The sequence below is a fragment of the Ovis canadensis genome, chromosome 7 (assembly GCF_042477335.2).
Source record: "Ovis canadensis isolate MfBH-ARS-UI-01 breed Bighorn chromosome 7, ARS-UI_OviCan_v2, whole genome shotgun sequence".
Lineage (NCBI taxonomy): Eukaryota > Metazoa > Chordata > Mammalia > Artiodactyla > Bovidae > Ovis > Ovis canadensis.
The window spans coordinates 9368019-9382811 of record NC_091251.1 but is presented as its reverse complement, the minus strand read 5'-3'; positions in this window follow the sequence as shown (position 1 = coordinate 9382811).

Below are 14793 nucleotides of genomic sequence, written 5' to 3'. Positions count from 1 at the left end.
GGGATCCTTTCCCTGTTTCGTAGGGAAAGAATTCCCGGCGTTCCCGTCGCATCTCAAGAGGAGGTGCTCTCCACAGGAAAGGGGAGAGGAACTCCAGGGTCGTGCCACCATTCCAAGAGTCCCCCAGATGTGTCAGTCCATTCCAGAGGAACCTGTTTTCCTGCACTGCCTTGACGTTCAAGCCGAGGATCGACTCCCACCACGTGTGCACGTGGGACAGCCCTGTGGGAAAGCCTCGTGGGAAAGCCTCGTGGGAAAGACTCGAGGGAAAACCATAGATCCTTTGATCCACGCGGCGGACTGCGTGACACTGCTGCTACCGCTCTGGAGGAAAGCGCAAGTGCATGCCCGCATTCGAGACGAGGACTGACTCCCATGGGGAGACTCCAGAAGTACCCCAAGATCCATGTCAGCACTGGAGAGGCATCCTCAGGTTCCGGCCCCGACTCCACACAAGGTCTTACGCCCCGGCATCGACGGAAGAGGAATCCCGAGACGCCCCGGAGGAACTCGCATGGGGACTGGCCTTTCCTGAGGCCACCAGAGCGGGTCCCTGAGGTCCCCGTCGTAAGTCGAGAGCACCTGCCGCAACTCGAGAAAATCCAGGAGGTTTTGCCCTCCAGGCGAGATGAGGCCCATTTCCGCTGAGGCTTCTCGAGGCCAATCACGTCTAATCACTGGAACTTCCAAAGGGTCCTTCACACCCTTGCTGCAACTCAAGAAGTTCCCCGACATACCCGTCTCCACTCGAGAGGAAGCACGTGGGGTCCCGCACACATCCAGGGGAGCCCCGTTACCGCCTCCTAGCTCGAGATGAGGTATCCTCTCCCTGTTTCGTAGGGAAAGAATTCCCGGCGTTCCCGTCGCATCTCAAGAGGAGGCGCTCTCCACAGGAAAAGCGAGAGGAACTCCAGGGTCGTGACACCATTCCAAGAGTCCCCCAGATGAGTCAGTCCATTCCAGAGGAACCTGTTTTCCCTGCACTGCCTTGACGTTCAAGCCGAGGATCGACTCCCACCACGTGTGCACGTGGGACAGCCCTGTGGGAAAGCCTCGTGGGAAAGCCTCGTGGGAAAGACTCGAGGGAAAACCATAGATCCTTTGATCCACGCGGCGGACTGCGTGACACTGCTGCTACCGCTCTGGAGGAAAGCGCAAGTGCATGCCCGCATTCGAGACGAGGACTGACTCCCCTGGGGAGACTCCAGAAGTACCCCAAGATCCATGTCAGCACTGGAGAGGAATCCTCAGGTTCCGGCCCCGACTCCACACAAGGTCTTAGGCCCCGGCATCGACGGGAGAGGAATCCCGAGACGCCCCCGAGGAACTCGCATGGGGACTGGCCTCTCCTGAGGCCACCAGAGCGGGTCCCTGAGGTTCCCGTCGTATGTCGAGAGCACCTGCCGCAACTCGAGAAAATCCAGGAGGTTTTGCCCTCCAGGCGAGATGAGGCCCATTTCCGCTGAGGCTTCTCGAGGCCAATCACATCTAACCACTGGAACTTCCAAAGGGTCCTTCACACCCTTGCTGCAACTCAAGAAGATCCCCGACATACCCGTCTCCACTCGAGAGGAAGCACGTGGGGTCCCGCACACATCCAGGGGAGCCCCGTTTCCGCCTCCTAGCTAGAGATGAGGGATCCTTTCCCTGTTTCGTAGGGAAAGAATTCCCGGCGTTCCCGTCGCATCTCAAGAGGAGGCGCTCTCCACAGGAAAGGCGAGAGGAACTCCAGGGTCGTGCCACCATTCCAATAGTCCCCCAGATGTGTCAGTCCATTCCAGAGGAACCTGTTTTCCCTGCACTGCCTTGACGTTCAAGCCGAGGATCGACTCCCACCACGTGTGCACGTGGGACAGCCCTGTGGGAAAGCCTCGTGGGAAAGCCTCGTGGGAAAGACTCGAGGGAAAACCATAGATCCTTTGATCCACACGGCGGACTGCGTGACACTGCTGCTACCGCTCTGGAGGAAAGCGCAAGTGCATGCCCGCATTCGAGACGAGGACTGACTCCCCTGGGGAGACTCCAGAAGTACCCCAAGATCCATGTCAGCACTGGAGAGGAATCCTCAGGTTCCGGCCCCGACTCCACACAAGGTCTTAGGCACCGGCATCGACGGGAGAAAAATCCCGAGAGGCCCCCGAGGAACTCGCATGGGGACTGGCCTTTCCTGAGGCCACCAGAGCGGGTCCCTGAGGTCCCCGTCGTAAGTCAAGAGCACCTGCCGCAACTCGAGAAAATCCAGGAGGTTTTGCCCTCCAGGCGAGATGAGGCCCATTTCCGCTGAGGCTTCTCGAGGCCAATCACATCTAACCACTGGAACTTCCAAAGGGTCCTTCACACCCTTGCTGCAACTCAAGAAGTTCCCCGACATACCCGTCTGCACTCGAGAGGAAGCACGTGGTGTCCCGCACACATCCAGGGGAGCCCCGTTTCCGCCTCCTAGCTCGAGATGAGGGATCCTTTCCCTGTTTCTTAGGGAAAGAATTCCCGGCGTTCCCGTCGCATCTCAAGAGGAGGCTCTCTCCACAGGAAAGGCGAGAGGAACTCCAGGGTCGTGCCACCATTCCAAGAGTCCCCCAGATGTGTCAGTCCATTCCAGAGGAACCTGTTTTCCCTGCACTGCCGTGACGTTCAAGCCGAGGATCGACTCCCACCACGTGTGCACGTGGGACAGCCCTGTGGGAAAGCTTCGTGGGAAAGCCTCGTGGGAAAGACTCGAGGGAAAACCATAGATCCTTTGATCCACGCGGCGGACTGCGTGACACTGCTGCTACCGCTCTGGAGGAAAGCGCAATGCATGCCCGCATTCGAGACGAGGACTGACTCCCCTCGGGAGACTCCAGACGTACCCCAAGATCCATGTCAGCACTGGAGAGGAATCCTCAGGTTCCGGCCCCGACTCCACACAAGGTCTTAGGCCCCGGCATCGATGGGAGAGGAATCCAGAGACGCCCCCGAGGAACTCGCATGGGGACTGGCCTTTCCTGAGGCCACCAGAGCGGTTCCCTGAGGTCCCCGTCGTAAGTCGAGAGCACCTGCCGCAACTCGAGAAAATCCAGGAGGTTTTGCCCTCCAGGCGAGATGAGGCCCATTTCCGCTGAGGCTTCTCGAGGCCAATCACATCTAACCACTGGAACTTCCAAAGGGTACTTCACACCATTGCTGCAACTCAAGAAGTTCTCCGACATACCCGTCTCCACTCGAGAGGAAGCACGTGGGGTCCCGCACACATCCAGGGGAGCCCCGTTTCCGCCTCCTAGCTCGAGATGAGGTATCCTCTCCCTGTTTCGTAGGGAAAGAATTCCCGGCGTTCCCGTCGCATCTCAAGAGGAGGCGCTCTCCACAGGAAAGGCGAGAGGAACTCCAGGGTCGTGACACCATTCCAAGAGTCCCCCATATGAGTCAGTCCATTCCAGAGGAACCTGTTTTCCCTGCACTGCCTTGACGTTCAAGCCGAGGATCGACTCCCACCACGTGTGCACGTGGGACAGCCCTGTGGGAAAGCCTCGTGGGAAAGCCTCGTGGGAAAGACTCGAGGGAAAACCATAGATCCTTTGATCCACGCGGCGGACTGCGTGACACTGCTGCTACCGCTCTGGAGGAAAGCGCAAGTGCATGCCCGCATTCGAGACGAGGACTGACTCCCCTGGGGAGACTCCAGAAGTACCCCAAGATCCATGTCAGCACTGGAGAGGAATCCTCAGGTTCCGGCCCCGACTCCACACAAGGTCTTAGGCCCCGGCATCGACGGGAGAGGAATCCCGAGACGCCCCCGAGGAACTCGCATGGGGACTGGCCTTTCCTGAGGCCACCAGAGCGGGTCCCTGAGGTTCCCGTCGTATGTCGAGAGCACCTGCCGCAACTCGAGAAAATCCAGGAGGTTTTGCCCTCCAGGCGAGATGAGGCCCATTTCCGCTGAGGCTTCTCGAGGCCAATCACATCTAACCACTGGAACTTCCAAAGGGTCCTTCACACCCTTGCTGCAACTCAAGAAGATCCCCGACATACCCGTCTGCACTCGAGAGGAAGCACGTGGGGTCCCGCACACATCCAGGGGAGCCCCGTTTCCGCCTCCTAGCTAGAGATGAGGGATCCTTTCCCTGTTTCGTAGGGAAAGAATTCCCGGCGTTCCCGTCGCATCTCAAGAGGAGGCGCTCTCCACAGGAAAGGCGAGAGGAACTCCAGGGTCGTGCCACCATTCCAATAGTCCCCCAGATGTGTCAGTCCATTCCAGAGGAACCTGTTTTCCCTGCACTGCCTTGACGTTCAAGCCGAGGATCGACTCCCACCACGTGTGCACGTGGGACAGCCCTGTGGGAAAGCCTCGTGGGAAAGTCTCGTGGGAAAGAATCGAGAGAAAACCATAAATCCTTTGATCCACACGGCGGACTGCGTGACAGTGCTGCTACCGCTCTGGAGGAAAGCGCAAGTGCATGCCCGCATTCGAGACGAGGACTGACTCCCCTGGGGAGACTCCAGAAGTACCCCAAGATCCATGTCAGCACTGGAGAGGAATCCTCAGGTTCCGGCCCCGACTCCACACAAGGTCTTATGCACCGGCATCGACGGGAGAAAAATCCCGAGAGGCCCCCGAGGAACTCGCATGGGGACTGGCCTTTCCTGAGGCCACCAGAGCGGGTCCCTGAGGTCCCCGTCGTAAGTCGAGAGCACCTGCCGCAACTCGAGAAAATCCAGGAGGTTTTGCCCTCCAGGCGAGATGAGGCCCATTTCCGCTGAGGCTTCTAGAGGCAAATCACATCTAACCACTGCAACTTCCAAAGGGTCCTTCACACCCTTACTGCAACTCAAGAAGTTCCCCGACATACCCGTCTCCACTCGAGAGGAAGCACGTGGTGTCCCGAACACATCCAGGGGAGCCCCGTTTCCGCCTCCTAGCTCGAGATGAGGGATCCTTTCCCTGTTTCGTAGGGAAAGAATTCCCAGCGTTCCCGTCGCATCTCAAGAGGAGGCGCTCACCACAGGAAAGGCGAGAGGAACTCCAGGGTCGTGCCACCATTCCAAGAGTCCCCCAGATGTGTCAGTCCATTCCAGAGGAAACTGTTTTCCCTGCACTGCCTTGACGTTCAAGCCGAGGATCGACTCCCACCACGTGTGCACGTGGGACAGCCCTGTGGGAAAGCCTCGTGGGAAAGCCTCGTGGGAAAGACTCGAGGGAAAACCATAGATCCTTTGATCCACGCGGCGGACTGCGTGACACTGCTGCTACCGCTCTGGAGGAAAGCGCAATGCATGCCCGCATTCGAGACGACGACTGACTCCCCTCGGGAGACTCCAGACGTACCCCAAGATCCATGTCAGCTCTGGAGAGGAATCCTCAGGTTCCGGCCCCGACTCCACACAAGGTCTTAGGCCCCGGAATCGACGGGAGAGGAATCCAGAGACGCCCCCGAGGAACTCGCATGTGGACTGGCCTTTCCTGAGGCCACCAGAGCGGTTCCCTGAGGTCCCCGTCGTAAGTCGAGAGCACCTGCCGCAACTCGAGAAAATCCAGGAGGTTTTGCCCTCCAGGCGAGATGAGGCCCATTTCCGCTGAGGCTTCTCGAGGCCAATCACATGTAACCACTGGAACTTCCAAAGGGTTCTTCACACGTTTGCTGCAACTCAAGAAGTTCCCCGACATACCCGTCTCCACTCGAGAGGAAGCACGTGCGTTCCGCACACATCCAGGGGAGCCCCATTTCCGCCTCCTAGCTCGAGATGAGGGATCCTTTCCCTGTTTCGTAGGGAAAGAATTCCCGGCGTTCCCGTCGCATCTCAAGAGGAGGCGCTCTCCACAGGAAAGGCGAGAGGAACTCCAGGGTCGAGACACCATTCCAAGAGTCCCCCAGATGTGTCAGTCCATTCCAGAGGAAACTGTTTTCTCTGCACTGCCTTGACGTTCAAGCCGAGGATCGACTCCCACCACGTGTGCACGTGGGACAGCCCTGTGGGAAAGCCTCGTGGGAAATCCTCGTGGGAAAGACTCGAGGGAAAACCATAGATCCTTTGATTCACGGGGCGGAATGCGTGACACTGCTGCTACCGCTCTGGAGGAAAGCGCTAGTGCATGCCCGCATTCGAGACGAGGATTGACTCCCCTTGGGCGACTCCAGAAGTACCCCAAGATCCATGTCAGCACTGGAGAGGAATCCTCAGGTTCCGGCCCCGACTCCACACAATGTCTTAGGCCCCGGCATCGACGGGAGAGGAATCCCGAGACGCCCCTGAGGAACTCGCATGGGGACTGGCCTTTCCTGAGGCCACCAGAGCGGTTCCCTGAGGTCCCCGTCGTAATTCGAGAGCACCTGCCGCAACTCGAGAAAATCCAGGAGGTTTTGCCCTCCAGGCGAGATGAGGCCCATTTCCGCTGAGGCTTCTCGAGGCCAATCACATCTAACCACTGGAACTGCCAAAGGGTCCTTCGCACCATTGCTGCAACTCAAGAAGTTCCCCGACATACCCGTCTCCACTCGAGAGAAAGCACGTGGGGTCCCGCACACATCCAGGGGAGCCCCGTTTCCGCCTCCTAGCTCGAGATGAGGGATCCTTTCCCTGTTTCGTAGGGAAAGAATTCCCGGCGTTCCCGTCGCATCTCAAGAGGAGGCGCTCTCCACATGAAAGGCGAGAGGAACTCCAGGGTCGTGACACCATTCCAAGAGTCCCCCAGATGTGTCAGTCCATTCCAGAGGAACCTGTTTTCCCTGCACTGCCTTGACGTTCAAGCCGAGGATCGACTCCCACCACGTGTGCACGTGGGACAGCCCTGTGGGAAAGCCTCGTGGGAAAGCCTCGTGGGAAAGACTCGAGGGAAAACCATAGATCCTTTGATCCACGCGGTGGACTGCGTGACACTGCTGCTACCGCTCTGGAGGAAAGCGCAAGTGCATGCCCGCATTCGAGACGAGGACTGACTCCCCTGGGGAGACTCCAGAAGTACCCCAAGATCCATGTCAGCACTGGAGAGGAATCCTCAGGTTCCGGCCCCGACTCCACACAAGGTCTTAGGCCCCGGCATCGACGGGAGTGGAATCCCGAGAGGCCCCCGAGGAACTGGCATGGGGACTGGCCTTTCCTGAGGCCACCAGAGCGGTTCCCTGAGGTCCTCGTCGTAAGTCGAGAGCACCTGCCGCAACTCGAGAAAATCCAGGAGGTTTTGCCCTCCAGGCAAGATGAGGCCCATTTCCGCTGAGGCTTCTCGAGGCCAATCACATCTAACCACTGGAACTTCCAAAGGGTCCTTCACACCATTGCTGCAACTCAAGAAGTTCCCCGACATACCCGTCTGCACTCGAGAGGAAGCACGTGGGTCCCGCACACATCCAGGGGAGCCCCGTTTCCGCCTCCTAGCTCGAGATGAGGGATCCTTTCCCTGTTTCGTAGGGAAAGAATTCCCGGCGTTCCCGTCGCATCTCAAGAGGAGGCGCTCTCCACAGGAAAGGCGAGAGGAACTCCAGGGTCGTGACACCATTCCAAGAGTCCCCCAGATGTGTCAGTCCATTCCAGAGGAACCTGTTTTCCCTGCACTGCCTTGACGTTCAAGCCGAGGATCGACTCCCACCACGTGTGCACGTGGGACAGCCCTGTGGGAAAGCCTCGTGGGAAAGCCTCGTGGGAAAGACTCGAGGGAAAACCATAGATCCTTTGATCCACGCGGCGGACTGCGTGACACTGCTGCTACCGCTCTGGAGGAAAGCGCAAGTGCATGCCCGCATTCGAGACGAGGACTGACTCCCCTGGGGAGACTCCAGAAGTACCCCAAGATCCATGTCAGCACTGGAGAGGAATCCTCAGGTTCCGGCCCCGACTCCACACAAGGTCTTAGGCCCCGGCATCGACGGGAGAGGAATCCCGAGACGCCCCCGAGGAACTCGCATGGGGACTGGCCTTTCCTGAGGCCACCAGAGCGGGTCCCTGAGGTTCCCGTCGTATGTCGAGAGCACCTGCCGCAACTCGAGAAAATCCAGGAGGTTTTGCCCTCCAGGCGAGATGAGGCCCATTTCCGCTGAGGCTTCTCGAGGCCAATCACATCTAACCACTGGAACTTCCAAAGGGTCCTTCACACCCTTGCTGCAACTCAAGAAGATCCCCGACATACCCGTCTGCACTCGAGAGGAAGCACGTGGGGTCCCGCACACATCCAGGGGAGCCCCGTTTCCGCCTCCTAGCTAGAGATGAGGGATCCTTTCCCTGTTTCGTAGGGAAAGAATTCCCGGCGTTCCCGTCGCATCTCAAGAGGAGGCGCTCTCCACAGGAAAGGCGAGAGGAACTCCAGGGTCGTGCCACCATTCCAATAGTCCCCCAGATGTGTCAGTCCATTCCAGAGGAACCTGTTTTCCCTGCACTGCCTTGACGTTCAAGCCGAGGATCGACTCCCACCACGTGTGCACGTGGGACAGCCCTGTGGGAAAGCCTCGTGGGAAAGTCTCGTGGGAAAGACTCGAGAGAAAACCATAAATCCTTTGATCCACACGGCGGACTGCGTGACAGTGCTGCTACCGCTCTGGAGGAAAGCGCAAGTGCATGCCCGCATTCGAGACGAGGACTGACTCCCCTGGGGAGACTCCAGAAGTACCCCAAGATCCATGTCAGCACTGGAGAGGAATCCTCAGGTTCCGGCCCCGACTCCACACAAGGTCTTAGGCACCGGCATCGACGGGAGAGGAATCCCGAGAGGCCCCCGAGGAACTCGCATGGGGACTGGCCTTTCCTGAGGCCACCAGAGCGGGTCCCTGAGGTCCCCGTCGTAAGTCGAGAGCACCTGCCGCAACTCGAGAAAATCCAGGAGGTTTTGCCCTCCAGGCGAGATGAGGCCCATTTCCGCTGAGGCTTCTAGAGGCAAATCACATCTAACCACTGCAACTTCCAAAGGGTCCTTCACACCCTTTCTGCAACTCAAGAAGTTCCCCGACATACCCGTCTCCACTCGAGAGGAAGCACGTGGTGTCCCGAACACATCCAGGGGAGCCCCGTTTCCGCCTCCTAGCTCGAGATGAGGGATCCTTTCCCTGTTTCGTAGGGAAAGAATTCCCAGCGTTCCCGTCGCATCTCAAGAGGAGGCGCTCACCACAGGAAAGGCGAGAGGAACTCCAGGGTCGTGCCACCATTCCAAGAGTCCCCCAGATGTGTCAGTCCATTCCAGAGGAAACTGTTTTCCCTGCACTGCCTTGACGTTCAAGCCGAGGATCGACTCCCACCACGTGTGCACGTGGGACAGCCCTGTGGGAAAGCCTCGTGGGAAAGCCTCGTGGGAAAGACTCGAGGGAAAACCATAGATCCTTTGATCCACGCGGCGGACTGCGTGACACTGCTGCTACCGCTCTGGAGGAAAGCGCAATGCATGCCCGCATTCGAGACGACGACTGACTCCCCTCGGGAGACTCCAGACGTACCCCAAGATCCATGTCAGCTCTGGAGAGGAATCCTCAGGTTCCGGCCCCGACTCCACACAAGGTCTTAGGCCCCGGAATCGACGGGAGAGGAATCCAGAGACGCCCCCGAGGAACTCTCATGTGGACTGGCCTTTCCTGAGGCCACCAGAGCGGTTCCCTGAGGTCCCCGTCGTAAGTCGAGAGCACCTGCCGCAACTCGAGAAAATCCAGGAGGTTTTGCCCTCCAGGCGAGATGAGGCCCATTTCCGCTGAGGCTTCTCGAGGCCAATCACATGTAACCACTGGAACTTCCAAAGGGTTCTTCACACGTTTGCTGCAACTCAAGAAGTTCCCCGACATACCCGTCTCCACTCGAGAGGAAGCACGTGCGTTCCGCACACATCCAGGGGAGCCCCATTTCCGCCTCCTAGCTCGAGATGAGGGATCCTTTCCCTGTTTCGTAGGGAAAGAATTCCCGGCGTTCCCGTCGCATCTCAAGAGGAGGCGCTCTCCACAGGAAAGGCGAGAGGAACTCCAGGGTCGAGACACCATTCCAAGAGTCCCCCAGATGTGTCAGTCCATTCCAGAGGAAACTGTTTTCTCTGCACTGCCTTGACGTTCAAACCGAGGATCGACTCCCACCACGTGTGCACGTGGGACAGCCCTGTGGGAAAGCCTCGTGGGAAATCCTCGTGGGAAAGACTCGAGGGAAAACCATAGATCCTTTGATTCACGGGGCGGAATGCGTGACACTGCTGCTACCGCTCTGGAGGAAAGCGCTAGTGCATGCCCGCATTCGAGACGAGGATTGACTCCCCTTGGGCGACTCCAGAAGTACCCCAAGATCCATGTCAGCACTGGAGAGGAATCCTCAGGTTCCGGCCCCGACTCCACACAATGTCTTAGGCCCCGGCATCGACGGGAGAGGAATCCCGAGACGCCCCTGAGGAACTCGCATGGGGACTGGCCTTTCCTGAGGCCACCAGAGCGGTTCCCTGAGGTCCCCGTCGTAATTCGAGAGCACCTGCCGCAACTCGAGAAAATCCAGGAGGTTTTGCCCTCCAGGCGAGATGAGGCCCATTTCCGCTGAGGCTTCTCGAGGCCAATCACATCTAACCACTGGAACTGCCAAAGGGTCCTTCGCACCATTGCTGCAACTCAAGAAGTTCCCCGACATACCCGTCTCCACTCGAGAGAAAGCACGTGGGGTCCCGCACACATCCAGGGGAGCCCCGTTTCCGCCTCCTAGCTCGAGATGAGGGATCCTTTCCCTGTTTCGTAGGGAAAGAATTCCCGGCGTTCCCGTCGCATCTCAAGAGGAGGCGCTCTCCACATGAAAGGCGAGAGGAACTCCAGGGTCGTGACACCATTCCAAGAGTCCCCCAGATGTGTCAGTCCATTCCAGAGGAACCTGTTTTCCCTGCACTGCCTTGACGTTCAAGCCGAGGATCGACTCCCACCACGTGTGCACGTGGGACAGCCCTGTGGGAAAGCCTCGTGGGAAAGCCTCGTGGGAAAGACTCGAGGGAAAACCATAGATCCTTTGATCCACGCGGCGGACTGCGTGACACTGCTGCTACCGCTCTGGAGGAAAGCGCAAGTGCATGCCCGCATTCGAGACGAGGACTGACTCCCCTGGGGAGACTCCAGAAGTACCCCAAGATCCATGTCAGCACTGGAGAGGAATCCTCAGGTTCCGGCCCCGACTCCACACAAGGTCTTAGGCCCCGGCATCGACGGGAGTGGAATCCCGAGAGGCCCCCGAGGAACTCGCATGGGGACTGGCCTTTCCTGAGGCCACCAGAGCGGTTCCCTGAGGTCCTCGTCGTAAGTCGAGAGCACCTGCCGCAACTCGAGAAAATCCAGGAGGTTTTGCCCTCCAGGCAAGATGAGGCCCATTTCCGCTGAGGCTTCTCGAGGCCAATCACATCTAACCACTGGAACTTCCAAAGGGTCCTTCACACCATTGCTGCAACTCAAGAAGTTCCCCGACATACCCGTCTGCACTCGAGAGGAAGCACGTGGGTCCCGCACACATCCAGGGGAGCCCCGTTTCCGCCTCCTAGCTCGAGATGAGGGATCCTTTCCCTGTTTCGTAGGGAAAGAATTCCCGGCGTTCCCGTCGCATCTCAAGAGGAGGCGCTCTCCACAGGAAAAGCGAGAGGAACTCCAGGGTCGTGACACCATTCCAAGAGTCCCCCAGATGAGTCAGTCCATTCCAGAGGAACCTGTTTTCCCTGCACTGCCTTGACGTTCAAGCCGAGGATCGACTCCCACCACGTGTGCACGTGGGACAGCCCTGTGGGAAAGCCTCGTGGGAAAGCCTCGTGGGAAAGACTCGAGGGAAAACCATAGATCCTTTGATCCACGCGGCGGACTGCGTGACACTGCTGCTACCGCTCTGGAGGAAAGCGCAAGTGCATGCCCGCATTCGAGACGAGGACTGACTCCCCTGGGGAGACTCCAGAAGTACCCCAAGATCCATGTCAGCACTGGAGAGGAATCCTCAGGTTCCGGCCCCGACTCCACACAAGGTCTTAGGCCCCGGCATCGACGGGAGAGGAATCCCGAGACGCCCCCGAGGAACTCGCATGGGGACTGGCCTCTCCTGAGGCCACCAGAGCGGGTCCCTGAGGTTCCCGTCGTATGTCGAGAGCACCTGCCGCAACTCGAGAAAATCCAGGAGGTTTTGCCCTCCAGGCGAGATGAGGCCCATTTCCGCTGAGGCTTCTCGAGGCCAATCACATCTAACCACTGGAACTTCCAAAGGGTCCTTCACACCCTTGCTGCAACTCAAGAAGATCCCCGACATACCCGTCTCCACTCGAGAGGAAGCACGTGGGGTCCCGCACACATCCAGGGGAGCCCCGTTTCCGCCTCCTAGCTAGAGATGAGGGATCCTTTCCCTGTTTCGTAGGGAAAGAATTCCCGGCGTTCCCGTCGCATCTCAAGAGGAGGCGCTCTCCACAGGAAAGGCGAGAGGAACTCCAGGGTCGTGCCACCATTCCAATAGTCCCCCAGATGTGTCAGTCCATTCCAGAGGAACCTGTTTTCCCTGCACTGCCTTGACGTTCAAGCCGAGGATCGACTCCCACCACGTGTGCACGTGGGACAGCCCTGTGGGAAAGCCTCGTGGGAAAGCCTCGTGGGAAAGACTCGAGGGAAAACCATAGATCCTTTGATCCACACGGCGGACTGCGTGACACTGCTGCTACCGCTCTGGAGGAAAGCGCAAGTGCATGCCCGCATTCGAGACGAGGACTGACTCCCCTGGGGAGACTCCAGAAGTACCCCAAGATCCATGTCAGCACTGGAGAGGAATCCTCAGGTTCCGGCCCCGACTCCACACAAGGTCTTAGGCACCGGCATCGACGGGAGAAAAATCCCGAGAGGCCCCCGAGGAACTCGCATGGGGACTGGCCTTTCCTGAGGCCACCAGAGCGGGTCCCTGAGGTCCCCGTCGTAAGTCAAGAGCACCTGCCGCAACTCGAGAAAATCCAGGAGGTTTTGCCCTCCAGGCGAGATGAGGCCCATTTCCGCTGAGGCTTCTCGAGGCCAATCACATCTAACCACTGGAACTTCCAAAGGGTCCTTCACACCCTTGCTGCAACTCAAGAAGTTCCCCGACATACCCGTCTGCACTCGAGAGGAAGCACGTGGTGTCCCGCACACATCCAGGGGAGCCCCGTTTCCGCCTCCTAGCTCGAGATGAGGGATCCTTTCCCTGTTTCTTAGGGAAAGAATTCCCGGCGTTCCCGTCGCATCTCAAGAGGAGGCTCTCTCCACAGGAAAGGCGAGAGGAACTCCAGGGTCGTGCCACCATTCCAAGAGTCCCCCAGATGTGTCAGTCCATTCCAGAGGAACCTGTTTTCCCTGCACTGCCGTGACGTTCAAGCCGAGGATCGACTCCCACCACGTGTGCACGTGGGACAGCCCTGTGGGAAAGCTTCGTGGGAAAGCCTCGTGGGAAAGACTCGAGGGAAAACCATAGATCCTTTGATCCACGCGGCGGACTGCGTGACACTGCTGCTACCGCTCTGGAGGAAAGCGCAATGCATGCCCGCATTCGAGACGAGGACTGACTCCCCTCGGGAGACTCCAGACGTACCCCAAGATCCATGTCAGCACTGGAGAGGAATCCTCAGGTTCCGGCCCCGACTCCACACAAGGTCTTAGGCCCCGGCATCGATGGGAGAGGAATCCAGAGACGCCCCCGAGGAACTCGCATGGGGACTGGCCTTTCCTGAGGCCACCAGAGCGGTTCCCTGAGGTCCCCGTCGTAAGTCGAGAGCACCTGCCGCAACTCGAGAAAATCCAGGAGGTTTTGCCCTCCAGGCGAGATGAGGCCCATTTCCGCTGAGGCTTCTCGAGGCCAATCACATCTAACCACTGGAACTTCCAAAGGGTACTTCACACCATTGCTGCAACTCAAGAAGTTCTCCGACATACCCGTCTCCACTCGAGAGGAAGCACGTGGGGTCCCGCACACATCCAGGGGAGCCCCGTTTCCGCCTCCTAGCTCGAGATGAGGTATCCTCTCCCTGTTTCGTAGGGAAAGAATTCCCGGCGTTCCCGTCGCATCTCAAGAGGAGGCGCTCTCCACAGGAAAGGCGAGAGGAACTCCAGGGTCGTGACACCATTCCAAGAGTCCCCCATATGAGTCAGTCCATTCCAGAGGAACCTGTTTTCCCTGCACTGCCTTGACGTTCAAGCCGAGGATCGACTCCCACCACGTGTGCACGTGGGACAGCCCTGTGGGAAAGCCTCGTGGGAAAGCCTCGTGGGAAAGACTCGAGGGAAAACCATAGATCCTTTGATCCACGCGGCGGACTGCGTGACACTGCTGCTACCGCTCTGGAGGAAAGCGCAAGTGCATGCCCGCATTCGAGACGAGGACTGACTCCCCTGGGGAGACTCCAGAAGTACCCCAAGATCCATGTCAGCACTGGAGAGGAATCCTCAGGTTCCGGCCCCGACTCCACACAAGGTCTTATGCACCGGCATCGACGGGAGAAAAATCCCGAGAGGCCCCCGAGGAACTCGCATGGGGACTGGCCTTTCCTGAGGCCACCAGAGCGGGTCCCTGAGGTCCCCGTCGTAAGTCGAGAGCACCTGCCGCAACTCGAGAAAATCCAGGAGGTTTTGCCCTCCAGGCGAGATGAGGCCCATTTCCGCTGAGGCTTCTCGAGGCCAATCACATCTAACCACTGGAACTTCCAAAGGGTCCTTCACACCCTTGCTGCAACTCAAGAAGATCCCCGACATACCCGTCTGCACTCGAGAGGAAGCACGTGGGGTCCCGCACACATCCAGGGGAGCCCCGTTTCCGCCTCCTAGCTAGAGATGAGGGATCCTTTCCCTGTTTCGTAGGGAAAGAATTCCCGGCGTTCCCGTCGCATCTCAAGAGGAGGCGCTCTCCACAGGA